Source organism: Cupressus sempervirens, chromosome 4, assembly GCF_028749045.1.
Source record: "Cupressus sempervirens isolate cs-2001-9-10 chromosome 4, ASM2874904v1, whole genome shotgun sequence".
Taxonomy (NCBI): domain Eukaryota; kingdom Viridiplantae; phylum Streptophyta; class Pinopsida; order Cupressales; family Cupressaceae; genus Cupressus; species Cupressus sempervirens.
This window is the reverse complement of record NC_143121.1, coordinates 792,601,026-792,624,312: the sequence shown is the minus strand read 5'-3', so window position 1 is coordinate 792,624,312 and position 23,287 is coordinate 792,601,026.

Sequence of the window (23,287 nt, the reverse complement as noted above, 5' to 3'; positions counted from 1 at the left end):
ATGAAATCGTCGAGACATAGAAAGAGCAGCAGGGGATTTCTAAAGAAACAAAAAAGGCAGTACCGTATGCCTACCACCCTTCTCCAAAAAGTGTGCAACATTCCTTAACTAGAGAAGATATTGATGACCCTCTAAGGGACTATGAAAATATAGAGGGTGCACTGGATGAAATTTCTCTCGAATAAATGTATATGAAAGAGTTAAGGGAGGGAAGAGCTCTTGTGAAGCAACAAGAGACATGAGGAAAATGTTTAGAAGCGTAGAAGGTTTAGGGAATGAAATGGATGTGCCATAGGTTTCTATTCCACCTCTAGGGCCACAAGTGTATTCTCACATTCCTCCTTCCTACTTGTCATTCTATTTCTTTGGATTTCTATAAGCATGTTTAGTATGAAAGAAGTACGAGGGAAACAAAGAGGCATAACTTGCATAAAGAAATTGAGCATTTGCAATTTCATCTAAATAGGTAATTGGAATACATATTCATATTCTAGTTTTATTTATTTTAGAAAACATTAAATTTTGGGTCCATGAATTCCCCATCAAATTCTGGCTGAACAAACAGGGAATAGGAATATGTATCCCTATTTTCTATTTCGGAATAACAATTCCTATTCCCCTAGCCAAACGGACCCTAAACGGTGCCATAATTAATGAAGTGTAAACCACCACCTAAGGTGTACACATTGCATTTGAAGGAACAATTTTTATTGTTTAAACTAATGAGAACATTTAAGGACTTAAATCTTAGTATTAGACATCAAAAGAATTTTATGAATTTTTTAGTCATCTCCAGATTAAATACAGAACTTGTTATGTGAAATCTATTTGCATAACTATGTGGTAAGCATAGATACTGATCGAAATCCCTTGTTGTTCATGGGGCGTGTTGATTTGAATGCCCTAATGTCTTGGGCAGGTAATGGTATTTCCATTCCTATGCCCGCGACCAAATGGACCTTAAGTATTTTAAATGGATGGGGAATGTATTATCCTACCCCTCAAACTAGAATGTGGAAAACCATCAACCATGTACTTCAATTAGTTGCAACTTACATTGGGAAACATCAGGATGCATGCTAGTGTTAGAAATTCCACAATGCAGGGGGACCAAGGCTAGATTAAGTAGGGGGCAATGACAGGATGTACTATTTACCATCTTTTTTATAGAAGCTGCTAGGTCTAGGTGTTTAATCGAACTTTGAGTAGTTGTTCTTCCATGTTTTACAAACTTATGATCTTTTTCTCAAGTGGCATGCTGCCAGTAAGACCATGTTAATCTCTTTTTGCTTGACAAGACTAGGATAAAAACTATGGATAACTGTTTATAATCATATACAAATATAAACTCTTACTAGTCATTCTATGAACTATTTTTAATTGTATTTAATCATTTGATGAATGAATATGTTGCATGATCTATGCAAGACCTTTGTCTCCATTTTCTATTTTAATCTTTATGACGTAGAGAAATAATTGGAGCAGACCAAGAAAGTACTTGAAGCAATCACCAAGAGACTCAGTCCTGCAGCAAAAGGCGTTGGCATGAAAATTGGTCTGCAGTCAATTATGTTGACAATTGAAATGAGTCGTGAGGTGTTCCTAAGGTTGATAATATTCAACATAGAATGGTACCTAGATTTTAGGGCTTATATTAAATGAGTAGTTTTGTATAATAGTAATGAATGTACCTTATCTCCTAATGTAATTATATTTCTACCTTTTTCCATGAAGAAGTTGGTAGTTGAAGCTTTCCTTTGAATAGTACTCCCCTCTCCCGCGAGAGAAGGATTGAGATTTGGAGATCAAAATAGATTGTTGTTTTTTGAAAATTCTTGGCTTGTATGTTCATTGTCATGTTTTATTTTTAGAATTTACAGTCTAGGTCTAAGGTGTGTTTGTTTACACATATCATTTGAAAATAACTTTTGTGTTTGAATCATAAAGATGTATCTTTCTTTGACTGTATTTCAAATCTTATGCTATTGTGATGTTATTATAATTATTTATGTTGTCAGGGATAAATTTTGATCTTAAATGTATTGACAACATTTGTGTTGTATAATTATTATTTATATTTGATACTTATGGTGATTTGTCTTAGTTCCATATATTGGTTTTGGCTAATCCACTCTCTAACCTGTTATGTCAAGACTTTTTCCACTATATTAAAAACTTCTTACAATATGAAAGTTGATTACAATAGTTTGGGCTCAAGGCTAAGGAAGCTCACTACTCCTAATTTGACTTACAGACTTAGATGCACAACCTTAGGGAAAGATACAAGGGGCTTGTAAAATGAAGACCACTTCCTCATGAAAAGATACAATATGATTATATTACAAAGAAATATGTTTACTGAGCTGCACCAAAATGCATCAGATTGTTAATTACAATTCACTACATTATGCATCATAAAATTACTTGATCTTTGAATATCTGTAGTTGTGGACCTTTGTTCCCAAACCATACACCATACACACATCTACATCCAATTCATAAAATCTACAAAAAGATCTAATCCTATAAATCTTCTGCAATAATTAACTACACCAATTAGGTTATCTTAATTAGATGACACATGCAATATGTAAATTGTGTGCCCTATATACTATCTCTGACACCAAAATAAAATGTGTGAAGCATTGCACAATATTGAAACATCATTAACTTAGTCCCAAATCATTTACTTTAACATCATATGATCCCAAATTACTCAATTTTCTCTAGAAGAAAGACTTGATAAAGTGAACCAACAAATCATACTCAAATCATGATGTAGACCTTCAAAACACTAGTAGATCTCAAAATTACTTCTCTTAATATCAACATAACACACATGGGAACTAGAACACAAAATATTCAAATTTGGAAGAATGCAACACATTCCAACAATTAGGTATTGTGCCACTACACAAACTAGCATTTAGAAGTTCACCTTTCTAATGTAGGTGGTAAGTAGTTGAAAATTAAAATATAGCTCCATTATATATCACCAAACATATTTCTAGAACCATAGACTACAGTGTTACAATGTTGACAAAAATACTAATAATCTGTTTGTCATATTATTTGTCGAGATTGGCACACATATCAAAAACTTGATGCATGCACTTAGATATTATTTCAGCATTCCCAGAATAGACATAAGTCATTTGGGTACTTTGTCTCTAATAGTTACCAACAATCTCCCCACTTTAATGACAAGACTTGTGCAATATCCTGGTACAAAAACAATCCAAAATAGCAAGTAGTCATTTGAGCAAATATTTTTAGACCTCGCCTTACATTGGTTGACATCAATGACAACATTAAATTCACATGTATAATAGAAATGGTCCTAGAATTTCAAATTCAAATGAAAAATTAGGCCTCAAGTGATTCATGCCAATTAGTGTTACATTTTTAACTTGAGTATATTTTCCTTAATTTGCATGCTAGAATGTTACATTAAAATAAAGGTCTTGGTTCATGTTCATAAATGTAATTGATCTAAGCATCAGATAGCATTATCTATTTTGTATAAGTCATTCACTGCTCCATCAACCTACATTAGGATATACATGTTGATTAATATTAGACCAGCTTGTGTGCTTGCTTTTTGTTTTGGATCCTTGTTCAAAAATAGTTCAAATCAAATCTTTAGGTTAGACAAAAGTAGACTGTCATCACTTAGAAAACATCCAAACTAATTTTCATCATTGCCAATCTCTTGTTGCAGTGTAGACACTACCATAAATCTCTATTTCTAACTATGAAAAGTCTATGAATCCCATATTCATTTGTATAGAAAAAAATTAGATTAAAAAGCTTTGATTCAACCCTAGCAAAATTCTATAATAGTAAAATTCATATTTTGTCATTTTACATCAAAAAAATCAAAATTAAACAATTCCAAAAAATAATTTAAAAAATATAATAAAAAATAATATAAATCTATCCATCATCTATGGAAACCAACTATATATTTTCATTCCTTTCAATTTTCAAGTTATAATTGACATTTAACAATTCATATAATAGTTAATATATTCATTAAATCTAATTTTAATAAACTTCGATTTTCATCACAGAATTTTAATTCAGGGTTGTGGTCTAGTATGCATAAAGTTTGAATCACAACTCTACTAGCTTTGTTACAGTTCTAGTGTCTGTTAAATATTATTAATTGTAGCAAAAGAGGTGAATTGTAGGGCATTGACTAAAATGATTTTGAACAATCAAAGCATTGTCAGCAGATTTTCAGTCCCTTTAATTTGTTTTCTTTGTGTTTATCATGTTAGCTATGTACTATAAATAGCTTTCTGATAAACTCTGCTCTCTTCCTCTATGTGGTCTTTATTTTTCTGCGCTATCTGATTTTAACTACTCACCATTAATATGCTCCATTATGATTTTGCAGCCTTTTCCCTAAAAACAAAAACTTACTATTGCCATGTTAAATGTATTTGATCAATACTTTTGAGGTAAATACTTATCTTCCCACACATATAAGATCTCATGGATGGTAAAAGAAAATCAAAAGAAAGTTCACTGTCACACGTGGAGAATTTAAAATACAATGAAATATGAACAGTTGAGTTAGAAATACTTTCTTCCCTTGTATCTCAACTGTCACACAGCTAAGCATGAAGCAACGATATAATATAAACAAATACAGTTAAGCTGAAATGATTTTGATGGGCAGAAATGTGTTTTTATTTTGTTATTAATCTATAAGGTTCTTTTAACTATTTGATATGAGAGCACAAGTTTCTTTAGATATCTTTAATATGGGCGCAGGAGTCTTTTCTAGTTATGTAATACGAAAGTGGAGTTTCTAGCCATTTGATATGAGAGTACAGGTCTTAGACTGAACCTCTTCAGCTAAGAATTCATTAGGATCCTAACCTCATCCCTTATGACGAAGGAGTCTTGTGCTCAACAAAACTTGATCTCTGATTATTTGTCTAAAAAGCCTTGAAAGAAAACAGAGGGGCCAATGCTAAATAACCAGACAATAGACATTACAATGATGCAAGTATATAGATTAAACAAAAGATTGATGTAAAATAATTTTCATGTAAACAAATAGTTTTCTTTCTAAAATAATTGTAGTACTTTATAAATTTGAATAAATCAAAGAGTTCCTAAATTGAAATAGAAGATGCAGTGTTAAATATCCAGTCAGTGGATAAATACAATCTTATATAGCTTGGACAAATAAGACTTCTGTAAACTGATTTTTCATAGACAGAAATGCTATTTTTTAAAGGGAATTTTAATATTTTAATTTGGAAAAACTCAACAAGGAGCCAAAGCTAAATAACTAGAGGGTGAATAAATACGATGAAGCAAGCATATAATTTAGACAAATAAGATTATAAAATGATTTTGCAGCAAATAAAAATGTTATCTTTTATAAGACTCTTATGATATTTTATTAACCTGTGAAAATCCCCAGAAAAAAACCCTGGAAAGACAACGAAGGAGCCAATGCTAAACAATCAACCTGTATACAATGAAGCAAGCATATAATACTGGTGTAAAATGATTGTAATGGACAGAAATGCTTTTCTTTTGAAAATAATTTTGATATTTTATTAATTAGACAAAACCTAAGAAACTCTGAAAGAAAACAGAGGATCCAATGTTAAATAATAAAAGTAAACAGGGCAAACAGACTAAATAACCAGCAAGTGGATAAATACAATAAAGGATCTTAATTCACTATGAGCTAAAATTTTGTGATTTTTATTGACAGCCCAAATTATTGAAAGGCAAAACACAAAATCACATACCATTTTATCAAAGCATGTAAATCAAACATTCCATAAAGTATGAGTCACTATAAATGCTTATTTTCTATATTCAAGAGCTTGGGTTCTTTTAATATCCTTGTTTTTATGATCAGAACATATTACAAAGTATGGATCCATAAAGGCACAGCACATTATCAATTACATTTTCTGATATGAAGCTTCAATCCATGACATTCAGTCATATGGATCTTCAGTGCATGGAAGGAGGAGGTGTAATAAGCACCCACAAGAAGAGCCTTTTCCTTAAGGCTCTTCAATCTCCTCAGCAGCATAAGTGCGAGAGGATGAAGCAGGGCCTTTATCCTCTTACAAGATTTCTTAGCACACATATTAATCTCATCCTCATCTCCATCATCATAACATTCTCCATTGATTTCAGCATCTGAATTTTCATGGCTACAAAGTGGGTAGCTCTGTAGAAAGGCTCTTCTCTTGCTGCAACTGATCATTCCTTCCTTGGCTCTCATATGAACCACCATGGGAGAAAGCCATTGTTCCTTCTCTTCCTCTTCTTCTTCTACATGCATCTTCTCCATTGCTAATATTAACTCTGATTGAGAGAGAGATGAGATTTGTATATCTTGGCTATTTATTGCATGAAACGATAGAGAAGATGAGGTCAGCAATGGGACAGCTGCTGGGCGAGAGATATATTTTGACCAAACAGAAATAATTATATATCAATCCTTTACTTGAGATAATAAGATTTTTTTTATACAGGAATAAGTCTAATTATTATGTGGCAAGAACTAGTAACCATGATTGGAACTAAAGTTTAGGCTTATAATTAATGCAGGAATTTATACTGTAGATTATAAGAGATTTACTGAACTAATCTTGTATCCAAGATCGGAGATGGTTAATGAATTCTTCTTTGCTACATTAGAGGGAAGGTGGTATTGTCGGTTGTTTGGCTTGAAATGGGAATTGACTTGAACTTGGTTTTTGAAAGCTGGTTAACAACTTCCACCTACATTTGCCTCGCATGGGTACAATAATTATCATGATAATAATTGGAAGATTAAATTAGTAAGCTTTCTTAGTTAATGTTTTAGATCTATCAATTGAAAAAGTGTGAAATATCGATACCTTGTAACACAATTATTGTCTACCACCTTATTAAATGCTGGAGTTTGAGCTAATTGACAGAGAGGCTCTTTAAGATTGGGCACCCATCAATTGTCTACCAATTCCTATCTACATTGATGTGCATCGAATTGAAAAGGGAATGACTCCAAAGAACTATGCAAGCTGTTAAAAGTGGGTCAACTCCAACAACTTTTGTATAGTATTAAATGACGCAAGCAATCACATATAACCATTTGAGTTTAAGTAATTAGTTAAAGGGAACAAACTTTTCTCTCTTATCCTTTTGAGAGTGTGAAAATAGATTAAATTAATCTAATGTAAGATGAATTTGAAGTGTGTATAATTGAAAAAGATTTAAAAAAATAAAAAACTAATTGATTATAATATATAGTTTGTTAATATGACAATTTTCAATGTTTAGATTAGAGAATCAAATGTGAGTGATACTTAGTCTAATAATTGAGAAATATTATTTACATGTAAGGTCATAAATATTTTTTATCGGTTATGTAAACTAAAGAGAATGAGTGGTCATGATATTTGTGGTTTACATGAAGAGGACAACCTTCGATCAAAGGGAAGTTGGAGGTTAGAACTTCTACAAGACCATGAAAGTTTCTTCCACAAAATTCATGGAGTACATTTTTCTCAACTTGGTGAAACCCTTTTGATAATTTTGATATTTTGGTTTAATACACTTATTTATACTTCTATCAGAATGATGAAAATTTGGCTGAGATGGTATTCGTATTTGATGATATGTTGGTAGATAGGCTAGTGATGGATATAGTGAGGATATACTGATACATGGGCAAGATTACTATATGGTTCTTTGAGCATCCCATCTTGGCAATACTTCTCCCTTAGTTGTGAATTTGATTTATTATGGAATATGCAATGATTATAAAACTTTAGGTTGAATTTTAGTTTGGATGAGATTGTTTTGATTTTGATTGTAATCATCATTATTATTATTATCAATATGCACTCTCAACCTATGCCTAAATTATTGATAAAAATATGACTTCAAATTGATAAGAACAAATTTTTTTGTTACAAAGGTTTCATGTTTTTATGTTTGAGTAAATCATGAAATAATTATCTTAAAACTAAATAAGAGTAAAGGTTAATGTAACTCATTCGGGAAGGTCTTTATAAAAGTCACAATTTACTTAGATATGCATTTTTAATGTGAACCTATGTTTTGTTTAGTGAACAAATGGAAGCACTCAATACAATAGGCACTAATACATTAGGGGTGGATTTGCGACGCCAATTTGCGACAGCGGGCAGATGTAATGTGTATTTGGCATTTTTTTTTCAAATATAACCCGACAACGTCACAATTGCAATGTTAATTTATTATAACATCGCAATTGCGACGTTGTCGGGTTATAAGAGAAAAAAAAAAAAGGCGCGTTGGTCACAATGTTTAAGCTTATATGCATAATGTTTAAGAGTAGCCGAAGAAAAATTGTGAACCAGATCTCCCAGGGCCGGGGTATTATCTGTATGGAAGGGTTTCTGTCAAAGTGGCGTGAACTTCACCGCAGCTGACTACAACAGGTATCTGCATCAACGCCGACATTTCAGAAATTCACCCTTAATGTGCTTGAAATTTCTGCTTATATATGTTTAAAAAATGCCATTGCACATAAATGTTTTGGCATTGTTGCTTCTCTTTTTGTGGCAAATGTGTTTTGATAAATATTATTGTGGACCAGGAAATTAATTGGTGCCAGATACTTCTACACGGGACATGAGGCTAGAGATGGGCGTTTCGAAAATGGAGATCTTGCTACACCACGAGACGTAGAAGGGCACAGATCTCACGCTCTATCCACGTCATCTGGGAATTTTGTGAAACATACGAGTTTGTATGGATATGTTGAAGGGGTTGCAAAGGGAGGAGCTCCTCATGTGAGAGTTGTAGCCTACAAAGTTTGTTGGAGCGAGGGTTGTGCTGCTGCAGATATTCTTGCAGCATTTGAGGCATGAGAGAAATCATTAAAGTGTATGTTATCTTCTCATCCCATATTGTAATTCTAGATTCATACTACTTTTAGAAAAATAGAGGTTGGGTGATTGAAAATGTGTTAATTATTGGTGCCCATGCCATACTTAATTGATTGAAATGGGTCTTGCAATTATGTGGCCTTCTCAATCCTTCTAAAGGATTTAAATCCCATGTCTTGGAATCTCATTTCACACAGACCAAGTCTTCATCATAATACCAGAGCTCCTCTTCTTGCAAACTTTAAGCCTGGATAGGGATTTTCTTGAAAGTCAAGTGGTTCAACAACAAAAAAGGACACCAATGAAGTCTAATACTCTCGTGGATGTTGATGATCACCTCTTGATTCATTGCCAAATCCTATCTTGAGATAATAAGTAGAGAAAGCTGGTAATGGAAGCTATTGCGAGTGGTTATGTTGTGATGGTTAATTTTTAGTAGGTTGTGGAGCATGGTTTGATTCATTCTGGTAGGGCTTTTGATAGTGTGAGTGGGGGTCCACTAACTAACCCATTTTCTAGTGTGGACATGTACATCTCTCTCATTCCATCTTGGGAAATTCCTCATTGATGACCATGTCATCATCAACTTCACCAAGGAGGAGATAAAGCATTAGTTCATGTAATGATGTTTGGGGCTCTTGTCTCTTTCTTTATCTTTTCTATGCCATGGTTGTCCTATTTTGATCATCCGGTGATCTTTTTTCTTTACGACATGTAAAAGGTAGAATCTTCAAGGATAGGTGGTTGTCACTATGGGGATCTTACTTGTTAGATGATGGGACTATCTTGGTATCCCAATTTTGTACTTCTTTTTTAATGTTTAATATAAATATATACCATTACCAACCAAAAAAATAAATAAAAAGAGAGCATGAGTTTGAATAATAAATTTACATTTCCCAAACCTTTACATTATTTTAATCAAGCTATCTATAATAATGATATTGATTTTACTAATAGAGGATAGAAAATATTTAAGAATAATTATTTTCTACATAAATAATAATCATGGACTAAATCTACTCTTCACAAATAAAAGCCTAATCTACACTAAAGTAATTATTGATCCTTACAAAAATAAGGATTTCCACACTTTGAAAGTTAGTCTATAGATGCAAATCAATACATGATGGATATGTAGTCATTAGAACCAAGTCTCCATGGTAATTAGTTGATTATGTTTGAATCTCAAATGTAGGATAACTCAAGTGGATGAGTTGGAACATCAAGGAATATTTTTTATTAGGGAAAAACTAGTCTTTGAAGGGGATCCAAAACCCTTTACAATAAAATGTTTAAGGGGACATGGTACCCCACTAAAATAAATAGTTACAATAGAAAAAGTATTACAAGACAACAACCCAAAACAAGAAAATAATTGACAACTAAAATAAAGTTAAACAAAGATCCACTTGCCCAAAAGTTAGCACAAGGTTAAAGCCACACATAACATAATGATTCTATCTATCAAGGAGACCCATGGGGTTTAGAAAGGCTCCCTGAACCTCATCATTGGGTTTTGACTTGGCTCCCATAGCCACTACTATGCGTTTTAACATGGCTCTCAAAAAGATCATCACCCACAATCTTAGAAGATCAATCATCAAAAATCCAACTAAAACTTTGGGGTTTTGGAATGCTCCCAAATTTTGAATTGGATTGCACAATTATTTTGATAGGATTCCCAAGTCTTTTAAAAATCACATACCTCATAGAAATGATCATTAGAAAGTGATCTGAAACTCTAGGGTTTAAGAAGACTTCCCAAACCTCCATGGGATTTAATTTGGATCACACAAACATAATTATTTCATCTGCTAGGTTGCATTACAATCCTTCATTCTAGGTTCTTTGATATTGTTGTTTTTAGGCTTGTCTCAAACGAAGAGTATTGATATTGGTCCAAACTTGCTAGGCAACTTTCTTGTTTCATCAACATTTGTTCAAGAATCAACCATTATCATGGCTTGGTGGATGCAATTTGTATGGGTTGTACTAACCTGTTTGAACCTTGGTCTATATTGTCTTGGAGTTTTGATGGTTTCATAGTCTCACAAAAGGTCAGTGGTCATGAATTAATGGATTAAATTGTTTTAATTTTCCCCTGTATCCTAGCATTGATAATGTTTTATAGTTTTCTTTATCAATGTTCTATAGTTATCAATGTTCTACAATTTTCTTCAATTTTTACATTTACTTCAAATGATGGCAAAAATAATGGTGAAGAAAGCATCTAATTTGGAGTGTGAGGTGATCAAAGATATAGATTTTCCTAGATTAATATGTGACTAAAAGCTAATAGAATTGAAGAAAGCATTTCTGCTAAAGACAAATGTCAGAAAGCAACAAGATTTCCAATTTGGGTTTCTTCCAAGTGCTATAATTATCTTGAATTTAGTTTTTTAGGAGATAATGATATACTAACACAGTATGAATGTTTCAATGTTATTTTATTCTAACGTCTGCTTCTGCAATTGGAATCAATAAATTCACATCAATATGCATTAAGAGTAGAGTGAAATTAATTGAAATGCTTCACATTTGGTCTGGTAATGAATTGATAAGCTATATTAGAAGTTAGCTTATGTTTTAAAGCCCTTGTTAATGAATTTAGGTACAAGTTGGCGAAAAATTTTAATCACTTTTGCAAATAATTTTTTTTTGTATGACCTCACAAATTACTAAGTTGGGCATGGCAAGAAAATGAAAACTTCTTGGGCATCATCTTGGTGACAATTTTTGAGGATTTTATTAAAAAAACCCTTTTACTTTTTAAATTTAGGTTTTTTTTTTAATGGAAACTTTAGTATTTTTTAGGGAAGTAATTTAGTATCTTTCAAATGAAAAGTAATTATAAGTTTGTTAATGGATGATTGATAAGACTAATTTTAAGTTGTAAAAGGTTATTTGGGGAAGCTGGAAAGCTAGCATAATATTTCATTTTGAGTTTTGAAATTGAAACTTTACCAAAATACTTCTAGATTTGGTGATTTTCTAGGCCTTTCTTGGCATTTTGTTGTGAAGTTTGTCTGTATTGTCTCTAATGATACTGCATAATATCCAACAAGGGAGATACTACTTTAGATGGAGCAACATCCAATACTTGAATCACCTTTTTTCTTCTTTTTGCAAGGGTCTTGTTTTTGGGAAGCAATTGGTCATATGGTCAACACATTTTCTTAACTGTAGGATGTTGTGTAGTCAAAATATTATTATAAAATACTTGAAAATAGTTTCACGTGTTGTAATTGCAGGGACTTAGAAAACAGAGAATGATTTGTGCTTATATTTACTTTTCTTATTTAAATTTGAGTTCTAAATCTTTGGTTTTCTATTTACAGGAGGGATATCATCTAAAAAAACTTGGAGGATACTCAATCTCTTGTCAGAAGCTCAGTGAAATTGTGGTTCATATCTTTGCTGGAGAAGGTGCAGAAGAGTCACTGCCATCTATTGTTTTATCACTTAGTGGTGAGGACGGTTACCGAAACAATTCTGTATCTGCTTTGGGTGGAGAATTTAACTTTGAGAATCTGTTTCCTGGGAGTTTTTTCCTTCGTCCACTTTTGAAGGTATGCATAAGGTTGCTGATATTGTGGTTATTGTTAGTCTTTAATTTTATTGATAGTCCAAAACAAGTTTCAGGCAACAATTGATTCCATGAAATAGTGCATTAATAATGAATTAGTTTCTTCCATTGTTATACACAATTCATTGTCATATTGTATAAAGGAGGGAATTTGAAGATGTTAAATGCATCATAGCTACATATTTCCAATGTAGTTTTTCATTTCCAATGTTGAGTTTCCTTCCTAGTATTTCGTGAATTTGTTGAACAATCTTAGGAATAAGTAGGTCCCCAAGTATAGTTTATTTAGATATTTACTCTAATCATTCCTATTACTAACTAAAATGGGACTGTGTTATCTTGTCCAATCTTTTCATAGATTCAACTATATTGCTTATGAAGGCTATTAATTGTCATCACATACGTCTATTACAAATGGAAACATAAGAAATTAAAGAAAAAACTCTTGCCAAGTAATGCAATTTGGCTTCATATTTCTTTAATCACTATCTCTATACTACTAAATGTTTTCCTATCCCACACCCTTTTATCAAGATAGCACATGTATGCATATCCAGACTCCTGGTATGTGTACCAGGTACTAGTAGGCCTATCCCATATTGGGCACTTGCCTGGGTATGTACCCTGCAACCATAAATGCCACATCAGCTCACAAATTCCACCCCCCTTGCAAAATGTTAAAAACTACCATGTAGATTAAAATGTCTGATATTGTTTTCAATTTTACATTTGCATATCAGCTTGCTATTTATCAAGCTTAATTCAATATGTAATTAGTTAGAATCTTTGATACAATATTGAGTATCAGTAAACTGTTAAACATTTTTTGATTTTCACTGTTCAAGTTAGAACTGGAAGCTTATCATTTGCAGTATGTCATTATATGATTTATGATCCTCTTGTTCATGTATAAAGTTTTCCTTCTTTGTTATGCATCAAAAGTTTTAACATTCAACATATATATTTTGACTCGTGAATCATATTTTCAGATTTTCTATAAAATATAAAATCTATATTTAATTTTTTTTTAGGCAACCACATACCCCCTTTCCCTGTTTTGAAAGATAACTATAATTGTACCCGTACCTATACCCAAGTACCCCCGTACGCATGCAACCTTTCCTTTTATTATACATTATCATCATTAAATCTCTTGCAAAGCCAAACATAAGCAATTAAAGAAAAAGATCTTGCCAAATGCAATTTGGCTTCATATTTCTTCAATCAACATATCTATACTGCTAAATTTCTTCCTATCCCACACCTTTTAGGTATACCCTAACAACTCTTTTACTTGTCATCATTTCAAAGACAAACGTGTGCAGTGAGGGATTCCTGTACAATTTTCTTCTAGTGTGTGGGGTAGCAACCTCGTAAACACTTCCATAAATTAGCTCTCACCTTTTCATGAACCTCTCTCATTACTTCTACTATATCTTCAGCATGAGAACTCTTCTTATCCATACTCTTCATATCCCTCAATTTAAAATATCCTCTATCTTTTTTGATGTACTATCTTAAAAGGACTAATACCATTTCTCCTATTTGTCCATTCATTATAGGCATATTGTTTCTATGGTATTAATGCATCCCATTCTTTCCCATGATCCTTTTTTGGACACATTGACATGCTTTTGTTAAATAACTAAGGAGGGAGGGGGGCTCAATTTTCCTCGGCTATCGAATAGGGCCTTTAAAAACTCTCAGCATCTTACAAACTTAAACTTTTCCTATATCAACTTGGTAACTATATTAAAACTTCATAATAATATCTAATTCATCCTTCACTAGTAAATTGTTAGCTTTCACCAAGTATCAGAGTAATAAACTTTTAACTATATACTTCATGTACTGAGTTACATCAACGAGAAGTATACAAAAAATAAGAATAAAATAACATGTAACACAATAATCCACACATTTAAACACAATAATTTTTAACATGAAAACCCTATTAAGAGAAAAATCACTTATGACTGATCACATCAAATTTGTAGTATTAGATCTTCACTTCCTTTCCTTTACTGATTATTTTCTCCTTGTTATATATTCATTCATTTCTATCCCTTGTCAACAATTCATATGTATATTTTAGCTCTTCCTTAGCTTGTGTTCAGATGTTCTCTTATACCACGATCTTCCTTCCTTCCATACCTACATATTTCATGTTTAGATCTTCTCTCCCTTTGAAAAAAATGCCAAAAAAAAAACTAAAAACTTTAATATAATGGTCTAGTTGTACCTTGTACCTTACATGTGCTAATACATTTTTGTTTTAATAAATCTTTTCTTTCTTTCTTTCATCTTCTTCACATATTTAGGACTACATAAAGAGTGAACTCCTTCTTCAACTCCAAATAGATATTCCCAGGGTATATTGGTTGTAGTGTTTCTTTATTAATTTTTGGCTCTAGTTTTAATAGTCCCAGCTATCTTTTTGTGTACTATTTTATCTATTTGGTGTGTATGGTTAGCTCTGTGCCATGAATCTCCAACTGTGAAACCCTAGTCTGCCATAGAAAGCCTGCACTACATCCCTAGTTCCGCCAATAAAAAACACTGCAGCTTTGCAATAAACCTGATGAATAGCTTCACAGTTTCTAAAGCCAGATGACAATGTAGATAATAACTAATTTATGTGCTTTTTCATGACTACGTTTGACTCATATAATTGTGATCTCTCTAGCACTATGATGTCATTTAATATGTCTTGCTAAAGCTTGTAAATTTTGTTCCTTTTGCCATGTCATGTAATATGTCTTTCCTTGTAGCTTATATGTTTTAAAATTGTTGTTAGGCCTTGTAGCTTGTATAATTTGATTGCTGGAGAGCTTCTACAGCTAAGCAAGAAGGCCGTTGCATGAGTTATAGCCGCACGTTCAGGTATAAAAATTGTATATTTTTTAATCTAATGTATATTTTAAGTAGACTTTTAGCTTATATGTTTTGAAATTGCTTTTAGTGGCTTAATGTTGTTAGGTCTCTTGAAATAAGACCTTTAGGCGGTTGGTCAAAGTTTTACAAATAATCTTATCCACAAATTTTCCTAGAGCAATTGACTGAATGTTATAAAAGGTGATTGGGTTAAATGTCTTAGGAATAAAGTCAAAGAAAGTATTTTTAAAAGATTAAAGTATTTAGCTAGGTCTAAGAAGATTTGTGTACTTTTGACAGTTTTTCTTAGTTTGTGAAAGTTGTAGACCGAAGTTTTCATAGCTCAATTTTTGCTTCTTGCAAAGAACGATCATGTCAGATAATATAAGTGAAGAACAAAATAGGGAGACAATTGCTAGATTGTGGTCTAACTTGAAAAGAAAAGGTGATGGAAAATGTTATTGTCCTTGCAAAATTTGTAAGGGCTTAAACCGTAGAAGACTGCTAATCAAAATAGTTAAGAGACATTGTAGGGAGAATGGTCACATTGAAGGGGGGCATGACTATCATCCACTGGTAAGTTGTTCATTATATCATTTTAACAATTTATATACATATGAAATCACTTGATGATGAGTTGATTATCATGGTTTATTTATGTTAATCAATTTTATATAGGTTGATCTCCCCAGGGAAGTACATGATATGAACCACAACAATCCGAAGAATATGGTTTTTGAAGTGGAGGAACATGGAGGTGTGAATATCCAAGGTGAAGATAATGATCCCATGGAAGATGACGATCATGCGCCAAAAAACACAATTGAAGATGATGGTATAAATACATTGATCCATGACACATTTAGTCCAAGCGTATCTGATCATGATGATGATGATAGCCTCGATGTACCTCTACTTGAGAAGGCATACGAGCCCCTATACAAAGACTCCCCAACAAATCTTCTCTCTGCTGTATTGTTGTTGTTGAACTTGAAGGTTATGAATGGTTTATCCAACATAACAATGTCACGTATGTTAAGGTATGTCATATATGTCTTTATAGTTAACAAAGGGTGAATAATGTACCACTAATATTGTTTATATTAACAACTTATATTTTTTTGCTATAGATTGATAGGTGAGTTTTTGTTACCACCATCAAATATTCTACCTTGCTCATATCGAGAATTATCAACTATTATGAAAGATATTGGAATGGAGTATGAAGCAATACATGCTTGTCCCAATGATCATATTATATATTATAAAGAACATGAATTTGCAACACAATGCCCTGTATGTCATACGAGTAGATATCGAACATATCGACTAACAAAAAAGGTACCTCAAAAGGTTCTTTGTTACATCCCCGTTATTCCACGGATGCAATAATTATTCAGGTGTAGTAGCTTGGCTCAATTTATGGATTATCATGCACGCAATAGAAGTCGAGCTGACATTATTCGAATTCTTGCAGATGGTTCAACATTTATGCACATAGAGGAAAAGTGGCAACACTTCAAAGAAGAACCTCGTAATCTCAGGCTTTCATTGGCAGCGGACGGTGTCAATCCATTTGGAGAGATGAGATCTGTTTACTCAGTGTGGCCTGTTTTTGTTATCAACAATAACATTCCTCCGTGGATGTCAATAAAGAGGGAGCACATTATGTTGGCAATGATTGTTCCAAGTATCTTATCATTTGATAGTTATTAATTTACATGTACTTACAAATCTTGCAGTAAAATGATCACAATAATTATGTAATGTTACTATTCATTCAAGTAGGTAAATATCAAGTAAAAGATATGAATGTATATATTGAGCCTCTTATCGATGAGTTGGTGGAGTTATGGAACAGTGTCACTATGTATGATGTGTCTAGACCAATAGGACAAAGACAATTTCAATTCCATGCAATACTTGCATGGACAATACATGATGCCCCAGGGCTAACACATTTTTGTGGTATGTTATAGTGAATTCAAGTTGCACACAATAATTCTAATTATAAAAATCAACATATTTAATAATCCAATTATATCATTATCTCGTAGGTCTTCAAACAAAGGGAAAATTTGTATGTCTAGTTTGTGGTCCAAAGATGAAATCCCGTCATTCAAAAAGTTTAGGAAAGTAGGTGTTTGATGAGTGTAGACACTTCCTCCATAGGAATCATAAGTATCAAAGTACGGAAAAACATCTTTTCAATGGGAAAGAAGAGACTACATCAAAGCCACGAAGAATGACACCTTGCCTATGGAAGTTGGAATATAATAGAATTAATTGTTGAGGTAATGTCGTTCCACCTAATGGTTTATGTTTGTAATTTATATATTTCTATTGTGATTTTTGTTTACTAATTGTGTAATTGATGATCGTGAAGGTCATCAAGGTAGTACTGACAACCTTCCAAAGGGACTAAAAAGCTATCACAGACAATTTAGTAGGTTGCCCTACTACGAGCACTTACAAATTGTACATTTGTTTGATACTATGCATATTGGAAAGAATATAACAGAGACATTGTGGAAAATATTGGATGGAAGGCATGACAAAGAAAAAATTGTCAAAATTTGTAATGACATTCATGAATCCAATCATGCATTGAAGAATTTCATTCACTCAAATAGAAACAGAGATCAGAATAAATATAAGTGCCCTTTCTTGATTATTAATGGAGCAGCAAAGTGATGCCATAAAAGAAGTCATACGAAAAATTTGATTTCCCATAGGATTTTCTGCGAACATAAACAATCTCATATAAAAAAAAAGTGAAATTGGGCCAAGGCTCAAAACGCATGATTGGCATACTTTCATCAAGGTAAGTTATGTTCTTCTGTATTTACAATATATTCATAAACTACATGTACTGTTCGTTATGTTATGTTAGAAAACAATGAAATGATTGGTTTATAATTACTGCAGTACGTGCTTCCTCTATCTCTCCCAGAGCCCTTCAACAATAACATCAAACAAGTGATATACGATCTTGGAAAATACATGAGGTAAGCAGTAATATCTATTCAATTTGTTGTATATATTTATTATATTCATGATTTTTTTTTCTTGCTATGTAATCTATTGTATATTATTTTGTAAAGTCTCGTATCTATATATTTTTTGTGACTTGAATCTCTTAATGTAGGTGGTTGTCATCTAAAGAAATCCATAAAGAAGATATAAACTATTGGAAGAGAAGAATTCCTCATTTACTGTGTCAAATGCAAAAGTGTCTACCTCCAACTTTTTTCAATGCACAGGAACAGTACCTCATACACCTAGTTGAGGAGATTGAATTGTGTGGACCTATACACACTAGGTCAATGTGGATGGTTGAGAGGCACTTGAAATCTTTGAAGGCTTTGGTTTGAAAAAGAGCACATCATGAGGGTTCTATGGTAGAGGGATGTATGGTATACCAGACTATGGTGTACATTACTGAATATCTTCCTAAGTTTGCATCAAATATCCATGTAGATTGCATTTGGGATCTCGAGCCTTTTAAAAAATTAGAAGGGGAGTACTTGATGGGGAAAGGTACATTGAGGAAAGTGAGAGGTAATAAATTATAAGATGTTATTGTAATAAATTATTTCTTAATCTTCAAAGTAAATCGGTTGTAAGTTGTCTATTTTTTTTTTGTACAGGTGCTCGAGAGTGGGATGCACTACATTTGTATATTGTAAACAATCTTGATTAGATGACGGTATGGATTGAACGATGTCAACATTCTAGTCAACCATTAAGATGGGAAGGTGTATCTTCATTGGTTAAAGAAGCTCATCATAATGGAGATTCCAATGTTACGCAAAGGGAAATAGATTTAGCACATGGTTTAAGAGATTTCCAAGTACGTACAAATTTATTAATCACCCATATGTTTATCAACTCATGATACAATAATTTTGACATGTTTCACATACTATTGCAGGTTAAACACCACAAGGCTATGTTTTGTAATGGTCAGAAATTTTGCGTCAAAGTGTTGGATGACACGAAGAAAACTTGTGATTTAGGAATAACTGCAGTCTTTCAAGTGACTAATATTTCATCTAGAAACAACTTACATCCTCGAGAGTCTAAAAATTGATACTATGGCATTTTGGATGATATACTTGAGTGTGAATTTAGTTCCTTCAAATTAGTACTCTTCGTTGTCAAATGGTACAGGCTACGACTTAATCCAAATGATCCTGATAGAACTGTTATTGAACATGATAATGGATTTACAATGGTTAATACAAGGTCGTTTGAGCCAGTTGGGGATGAGCCCTATGTTCTTCCAAGCCAATGTGAGCAGGTATTTTACTCAGAGGTTCCACATAAATCGAGTTGGTCATTTTTTGTTAGACATGAATTGAGAGGAAGGCCAATAAAGTATAATGCGATGGAAGAAGAAGATACCGAAGAAGCAGAAGATGATGCAGATGGTGATTACGATCGAAAGTTATTAGATGATGTTCCTGACACAAATTTTCATGAAGAAGAAGAAGAAGATGATGACGATGATGCTGCTACTTATGATGATGATGAAGATGATGTTGATGTTGATGATGATGATGATGATGTTGATGATGATGATGGAGATGACGACAACGATGATGACGATGACGACGATGATGGCAAGGATGATGATGATGATGATGATGAGGATGATGATGATGATGATGATGATGATGACGACGACGAGGATGATGATGATGAAATTTAGAGGTATGCCATCAATCCTTAATCTATTTAATATTCATTTCTTGATAGAAATATATTTGTCTTATATATATGGTTACATAGTTTATTCATTATGTATTTAAAAGCTACAAGTTTCAACTACAAATAGAATACTGCTAATCTAAATTAACTATCAATCTAAATTAATTAAATAAAACTATTTAAAACACATATTGATGTGTGAATGTATTGAGCCTTATTTTCTTTCAGGTCAAAAGCATTTGTAAGTGTTTAGTTTAGAAAAGGGAATTCATTAAATATCTATAAAAGGGAGTTGTACCTAGAATAAAATTCATAGGGAAAACATAATATAAGTGCTCACCCAATTTTTTGGTTAATAATTCTGCCTCTATAGGTGATGCAGAGACCCTAGGTGGACTTGCAATCATTCATAACAAGAGGGACTTCCATAGTGTTCCCACAACACCAACCAAGCATCTTCATAAGATCCCTCTCCTTGATCCAAGCCAACTCCATAACCTATCAGAGTGTACAAAAAATCCTTATGCCACCTTAGGTTCTACATCTTTGGAATAATCCCATGAATGTCCCTCAATCCATCCAATGGATTCATCCAAGCAATCTAATCAACAAACTATCAAATGCTCACAATGCCTCAATAGGCACCAAACTTGACTTCACCTTAACTAGGTGTTTTCTCCACCTCCACACACATCAAAAAACTTCAAATAGCATGTCCCCAACGTGACTAAGCCCTGAACTCATCAGCTGATACAAAAACCCAGTTTTAGCCCTTCACTAGGCCTACTTCCCTAGTAGGCTTATAATGTGAGCCTGATTTAAGTGTTATATTGTGTACCTTTTAATGTTTTTAATTTTTATGTGATGCTTATGATGGATGTGATTATGATTATGATGTGATTATGCTCACGATAATTGAATTACATTTGTAGAAAATTGAACCCGTTTCAGGAGCATCCTGCACAGTCTCATGGATCGACAGGTATAAGTCAATACTCCTTATAGACAGTCTATTTAATACACTTATCAATAGTAAGATTGATGTCTTCTAAGATCTCTCCCATTTGCAGGTACCAACAAATAGTTATTTGTCAGAAGTGTCTTCCTCGAGTGAGGGAAATATAGGAATAGAAGAGGAAAGTGAGACATGTAGTTTATCTAGAACAGGGAGATTAACTAGAGTTCAAAGGACTAGAAGGAAATTCAATAAACACATGAATTTTTTCCTTGCTCAAGGGGGGCCATGTTCTTATGATGATGAGATGGAAGGCGACATCGAGGTGCCCTTGAGGTACCAACATCTACAGAAACATTGGGTACCCAAGGAACTTCCTCCAATAAACACTAATTTTTGTGTTAATGAGAGGATATATCGCATAGCACCATCATCACTACATGGTTTGGGCCTATTTTCTATGGACGACATAAAGGTGTCTTACAACAAAGTTTTTGAATTGATGGAGTATGTTGGACCATGTTACCATTACAAAAGTTGGATGCATATTGTTCAATATAAAAAAAGTATGTGTAGGTATGCCCTCTCGAAAAATTATATACAACAGCAAGACAATAATCAAAGTAAAAGTGTGACTATATACATTGATGGAAGGCCAAAAGTAATAGGGAATATTGCGGGTTTTATAAATAGTACACGACCTAGGTCAACTATAAAGCAACCCAATTGCATATTTGAGGCACGCGAGGGAAATCGTGTATTCATCTATGCGATAAAATCAATACATGGAGGGGAAGAGCTTCTTATTAATTACATTTTGAACCACATAGATACAAATGAGGCTACTATCATGGGGGTGGTACATACTATTAAACCAACTTCTATTCAATGACTCCAACATACCATTTAGTCGATAAATTTTTGGCTAACATTTTTATACTTGATCTTTCACATAGGGGCACAATATGGAGCAACTACCCAGAGGGGATGCTGGCAATGTTCCCAGCTCATCTATACATGAGCAGGTAAAACTCATTGTAATTGTGCAAACTAGATAGAAGCAAAATGTTATTTTTTTAATGTTGTTTTCTTCATTGTTTTGGAGTAATTTTGATAATACTAATACTATTGTTGTCATAGAGGGCCACTAGTCAAAGGGAGGGAAAGGAACCTGTAGCCCTGATTAGCAGCCCCCCCTTGAGGAGGACCCTTTTTATATTGATTTAGCAGAGACTGATGAACCGATCGGTTCGATTAAAAAGTTGCTAAAGAAAATTGGCAGAGAAATTATACGTTTGGCAACCATAAAGCCTACTACTCAGGAAATAAGAGATAGGGGGTTTGAATTGTTGCACACCTCTGAAACCTTAAAAGTTAGTATTAATGAAATTTTTAATTATAACAAGAGTTCAATAATGGTTTTTATGTTATGCTCTTTTATGGCATTAATTAAAATATGGATGCGTTGTCTTTATAGAGTTTTTTACATGATTTTGAGCCCCGTTCCCATGATGAGGGTGCTGCAGGTGGTTTAGGTAGATCGCATGTTCCATTTCCCACTTGTGTTTTCCACTGAATATATATAGGAATGATCATAATCATTGAAATTACAATGCTCTAACAATCTTGTCCATGCTAGTCCACGCGTTCTATATTTATGCATGCTCTAAAAATTTTATTCTTTAGCTTCAAATCAATTGAATCCTATGACAACGCCGCCTCCATCCAGGACAACCACAAATCTCTTTTCGACTATTGAGTCGGCAACATGCAACTTATAGGCATTGACTATTGCATGATCTACTGGTACACAAATCCCTCTTTTTCTCTCTTATGACAGCAACAAATAGTTTTTTTTTTACAACTTTTTAACATCAATTATCATTTGTTATTTTATACTTCGTGACAAAGACTTATGAAACTCTTTGCAATAGGAGCTGCAGCATCATTTCTTGGATGTTCCTATGTTCCTAGTATGGGAATGGTGAACGATGTCATATTGATTGTCAGTGACGATGAAGGCATTCCATTAAAAGTAGCCAAAGTTCTAGGTACTTTAAAGTTATTATTATTCTATAGTGATATAATAGTAGTTTAGTTTTTGATCACTCTTCATCAACTAATGATCCCATGATTGTTTTGTAGGGAATGATGGTTTTTGGAGAAAACTTGGTGATGAGTGTTTGCGAATATTCGAGCCCACCTTGTGTACCTGGTGGAACATCATATCCTAACTAAAACTCCAAACCA